Genomic DNA, 6066 nt, shown 5'->3' with positions numbered 1-6066 from the left:
ATCACTGTCTTTTCTATTTTTTTTTAAATTTTTTATTTTTTATAAACGTATATTTTTATCACCAGGGGTACAGGTCTGTGAATCACCAGGTTTACACACTTCACAGCACTCACCAAAGCACATACCCTCCCATTGTCCATAACACCACCCCCCTTCTCCCAACCCCCCACCCCCCAGCAACCCTCAGTTTGTTTTGTGAGATTCAGAGTCACTTATGGTTTGTCTCCCTACCAATCCCATCTTCTTTCATTGATTCTTCTCCTACCCCCTTAAGCCCCCATGTTGCATCACCACTTCCTCATATCAGGGAGATCATATGATAGTTGTCTTTCTCCGCTTGACTTATTTCACTAAGCATGATACGCTCTAGTTCCATCCATGTTGTCGCAAATGGCAAGATTTCATTTCTTTTGATGGCTGCATAGTATTCCATTGTGTATATATACCACCTCTTCTTGATCCATTCATCTGTTGATGGACATCTAGGTTCTTTCCATAGTTTGGCTATTGTGGACATTGCTGCTATAAACATTCGGGTGCACATGCCCCTTTGGATCACTACGTTTGTATCTTTAGGGTAAATACCCAGTAGTGCAATTTCTGGGTCATAGGGCAGTTCTATTTTCAACATTTTGAGGAACCTCCATGCTGTTTTCCAGAGTGGCTGCACCAGCTTGCATTCCCACCAACAGTGTAGGAGGGTTCCCCTTTCTCCACATCCTCGCCAGCATCTGTCATTTCCTGACTTGTTGATTTTAGCCATTCTCACTGGTGTGAGGTGATATCTCATTGTGGTTTTGATTTGTATTTCCCTGATGACGAGTGATATGGAGCACTTTTTCATGTGTCCGTTGGCCATCTGGATGTCTTCTTTGCAGAAATGTCTGTTCATGTCCCCTGCCCATTTCTTGATTGGATTATTTGTTCTTTGGGTGTTGAGTTTGCTAAGTTCTTTATAGATTCTGGACACTAGTCCTTTATCTGATATGTTGTTTGCAAATATCTTCTCCCATTCTGTCAGTTGTCTTTTGATTTTGTTAACTGTTTCCTTTGCTGTGCAGAAGCTTTTGATCTTGATGAAATCCCAATAGTTCATTTTTGCCCTTGCTTCCCTTGCCTTTGGCGATGCTCCTAGGAAGATGTTGCTGTGGCTGAGGTCGAAGAGGTTGCTGCCTGTGTTCTCCTCAAGGATTTTGATGGATTCCTTTCTCACATTGAGGTCCTTCATCCATTTTGAGTCTATTTTCGTGTGTGGTGTAAGGAAATGGTCCAGTTTCATTTTTCTGCATGTGGCTGTCCAATTTTCCCAACACCATTTATTGAAGAGGCTGTCTTTTTTCCATTGGACATTCTTTCCTGCTTTGTCGAAGATTAGTTGACTGTAGAGTTGAGGGTCTATTTCTGGGCTCTCTATTCTGTTCCATTGATCTATGTGTCTGTTTTTGTGCCAGTACCATGCTGTCTTGATGATGACAGCTTTGTAATAGGGCTTGAAGTCCGGAATTGTGATGCCACCAACGTTGGTTTCTTTTTCAATATCCCTTTGGCTATTCGAGGTCTTTTCTGGTTCCATATAAATTTTAGAATTATTTGTTCCATTTATTTGAAAAAGATGAATGGTACTTTGATAGGAATTGCATTAAATGTGTAGATTGCTTTAGATAGCATAGACATTTTCACAATATTTATTCTTCCAATCCAGGAGCATGGAACATTTTTCCATTTCTTTGTGTCTTCCTCAATTTCTTTCATGAGTACTTTATAGTTTTCTGAGTATAGATTCTGTGCCTCTTTGGTTAGGTTTATTCCTAGGTATCTTATGGTTTTGGGTGCAATTGTAAATGTGATTGACTCCTTCATTTCTCTTTCTTCTGTCTTGTTGTTGGTGTAGAGAAATGCAACTGATTTCTGTGCATTGATTTTATATCCTGACACTTTACTGAATTCCTGTACAAGTTCTAGCAGTTTTGGAGTGGAGTCTTTTGGGTTTTCCACATATAGTATCATATCATCTGCGAAGAGTGATAATTTGACTTCTTCTTTGCCGATTTGGATGCCTTTAATTTCCTTTTGTTGTCTGATTGCTGAGGCTAGTACTTCTAGTACTATGTTGAATAGCAGTGGTGATAATGGACATCCCTGCCGTGTTCCTGACCTTAGCGGAAAAACTTTCAGCTTTTCTCCATTGAGAATGATATTTGCGGTGGGTTTTTCATAGATGGCTTTGATGATATTGAGGCATGTGCCCTCTATCCCTACACTTTGAAGAGTTTTGATCAGGAAGGGATGCTGTACTTTGTCAAATGCTTTTTCAGCATCTATTGAGAGTATCATATGGTTCTTGTTCTTTCTTTTATTGATGTATTGTATCACATTGATTGATTTGCGGATGTTGAACCAACCTTGCAGCCCTGGAATAAATCCCACTTGGTCGTGGTGAATGATCCTTTTAATGTACTGTTGAATCCTATTGGCTAGTATTTTGGTGAGAATTTTCGCATCTGTGTTCATCAAGGATATTGGTCTATAGCTCTCTTTTTTGATGGGATCCTTGTCTGGTTTTGGGATCAAGGTGATGCTGGCCTCAAAAATGAGTTTGGAAGTTTTCCTTCCATTTCTATTTTTTGGAACAGTTTCAGGAGAATAGGAATTAGATCTTCTTTAAATGTTTGGTAGAATTCCCCCCGGGAAGCCGTCTGGCCCTGGGCTTTTGTTTGTTTGGAGATTTTTAATGACTGTTTCAATCTCATTACTGGGTCTGTTCAGGCTTTCTATTTCTTCCTGGTTCAGTTGTGGTAGTTTATATGTTTCTAGGAATGCATCCATTTCTTCCAGATTGTCAAATTTGTTGGCTTGGAGTTGTTCATAGTATGTTCTTATAATAGTTTGTATTTCTTTGGTGTTAGTTGTGATCTCTCCTCTTTCATTCATGATTTTATTTATTTGGGTCCTTTCACTTTTCTTTTTGATAAGTCTTTCAAAGAACCAGCTCCTAGTTTCGTTGATTTGCTCTATTGTTTTTTGGTTTCTATTTCATTGATTTCTGCTCTGATCTTTATGATTTCTCTTCTCCTGCTGGGCTTAGGGTTTCTTTCTTGTTCTTTCTCCAGCTCCTTTAGGTGTAGGGTTAGGTTGTGTACCTGAGACCTTTCTTGTTTCTTGAGAAAGGCTTGTACCGCTATATATTTTCCTCTCAGGACTGCTTTTTTTGTGTCCCACAGATTTTGTACTGTTGTATTTTCATTATCATTTGTCCAGATAAGAGTATATGAAGGAGCAAGTAAAATACTAAAAGGGTGGCAACAACCCCTCGAAAATATGCTTTAACCTAATCAGAAGAGATCCCTAATCGTGAGGGGGGAGAAAGGGGATAAAAAGAGGTTCAAAAATAAAGAAAGAAAAGAAAAGAAAAGAAAAGAATTAAAAAAAAGAAAACGAATAAAGAAAAATATAAAAAAGGAAAAATATATATATTAGATAAACTAGTTAAAAAAATGTTAAAAAAGAAAAGGGCAAAGTTAAAAGAAAATTTTAGCAGAAGAAGAGAAAAAAACATGAAAAAGAAAAAAATTAAATTAACTGCAAGACTAAAAAAAATCACAGGGAGAAAGCCATGAGTTCCGTGCTTTGCTTTCTCCTCCTCTGGAATTCTGCTGCTCTCCTTGGTATTGAAACTGCACTTCTTGGTAGGTGAACTGGGTCTTGGCTAGATTTCTTATTGATCATCTGGAGGAGGGTCCTGGTGTAGTGATTCTCAAGTGTCTTTACCCCAGACGGAATTGCACCGCCCTTACCTGGGGCCAGGCTGAGTAATCCGCTCGGGTTTGTTTTCAGGAGCTTTTGCTCCCTGAGCGCTTTCCGTAGAGTTCAGGAGAACGGGAATACAAATGACGGCCTCCTGGTCTCTGGCCTGGAGGAATCGAGAGCCCGGGGCCCCACTCCTCAGTGTGTCCTCAGAGAACAGCGCCAGTTACTCCCGTCTTCCTGACCTCTGGCTGCGCTCCGAGCTCACCGAGCCTGGAACGGTTCAAGGTAACACCAAGCTATGAGCTTACTGTCGGCTCTGTCTCTGTAGCTGGTTTTCCCATTCCAATACCCGTGAGCTCTGCGACACTCAGAGACCCCCGATCCTTCTGTGACCCTGCGGGACCTGAGGCCACGCTGACCCGGCGTGGGCTTCGCCCTGGTTTAGCCTCTGGAGCTATGTCCCTCAGCGGAACAGACTTTTAAAAGTCCTGATTTTGTGCTCTGTTGCCTATGTTGCTCCGCCCCTTGCCGGGAGCTGGCCCCTCCCCCCGGGGTCTATCTTACCGTCGCTTTGGATTCACTTCTCCACCAGTCCTACCTTTCAGAAAGTGGTTGTTTTTCTGTTTCCAGAATTGCTGTTCTTCTTCTCTTCTATCTGCTAATGGATTTGCAGGTGTTTGCAGTCTTTAGATAAGCTATCTAGCTCATCTCCTGCTAGCTGAAGTAGTCTCAGCCTGCTACTTCTCCGCCAACTTGATTCCTCCTCTCTCTTTTCTCTGTATTTTTAAGTTTGTTTTTTGCTTGTTATATTTTTGTTTGTTTGTTTGTTATATAGTTTGTTATATTTGTTTGTTTGTTTTTCCTGTGATATTCTACATGTAAGTAAGATCACATGGTCTTTGTTTTTCTCTGACTTATTTCATCTAGCATAATTCCTTCAAAGTCCATCCATGTTGGATCTTGCAGATGGCATTTTTTTTATGGTTGAATAATATCCCATTGTATGTATGTACCACACTTTCTTTATCCATTCATCTGTTGATGGACATTTATGTTGTTCCAGTTTCATGGCTATTATAAATAATGCTGCAATAGCAGAATGGGGGTAGATCTCTCTTTTCAAGTTAGGTATATTTTATTTTCTTTGGATAAATATTCAGAAGTGGAATTGCTAGACTGTAAGGTTCTATTTTTACCTTTTATAAAAATTTTATTTATTTTTTATTTTTTATGAACATATATTTTTAACCCCAGGGGTACAGGTCTGTGAATCGCCAGGCTTACACACTTCACAGCACTCACCATAGCACATACTCTATTTTTACCTTTTTGAGGAACCTCCCTACTGTTTTCCATAGTGGCTGCTCTCGTTGGCATTCCCACCAACAGTGCATGAGGATTTTTTTTTACATCTTCACCAATATGTTATTTCTTGTCTTTGTGATGGTAGTCATTTTAACATTTATTAGAATGTGGTTTTAATTTATATTTCTATGACAATTAGTGATGTTAATAATCTTTTCATGTATCTGTTGGCCATCTGTATTATTCTTTGGAAAAATATCTGTTAAGGTCATCTGCTCATTTTTAAATCAGATTATTTGTGTGCTATTGAATTGCATGCATTTTTTTACATATTTTGGAAGTTAATTCCTAATTAGGTCTTTGTTTTGCAAATATTTTATCCCATTCAGTAGGTCACATTTTCATTTTTTTGATGATTCTCTTTTTGGAGCAGGTTTCCATTTTGATGGAGTCCTACTTGTTTATTTTTGCTTTTCTTGTCTTTGGAGTCAGTTCCAAAAAATGATTGCCAAGATCCATGTCAAGGAGCTTATATTCAAGTCTTGAATGCTTTTTGAGTTAATTTTTTTGTATTCTGTAAGATAGTGGTCCAGTGTCGGGTTTTTTTTTTGATTGTTTGTTTTGTTTGTTTTTTTGCATGTGGTCCTCTAGTTTCCCCAACATCGTTTATTGAACAGACTATTCTTTTCCATTACATATTCTTGGTGCCTTTGTCAAAAAGTAATTGACCGTGTGTGTGTGTGTGTGTGTGTGTGTGTGTGTTGGGGGGATATTTCTCTGATCCATTGATCTGTGTGTCTGTTTTCATGCCAATACTATACTGTTTTGATTACTATACCTTTCTAACGCAGTTTGAAATGAGGGAGCTTGTTGCCTCCAGCACTGTCCTTCTTTCTCAAGATCCCTTTGGTTATTCAGGGTCTTTTGTGCTTTCATGCAAATTTTAAAAGCATTCTTTGTATTACAACTGAAACAGAAAATAGGACCAGTATACTGAAATGATTAAAGTAAGTG

The sequence above is a fragment of the Mustela putorius genome, unplaced genomic scaffold (assembly GCF_011764305.1).
Source record: "Mustela putorius furo isolate JIRA1106 unplaced genomic scaffold, ASM1176430v1.1 tig00001059_pilon_pilon_pilon, whole genome shotgun sequence".
Classification (NCBI taxonomy): Eukaryota; Metazoa; Chordata; class Mammalia; order Carnivora; family Mustelidae; genus Mustela; species Mustela putorius.
Note: the sequence above shows the minus strand (reverse complement) of the source record.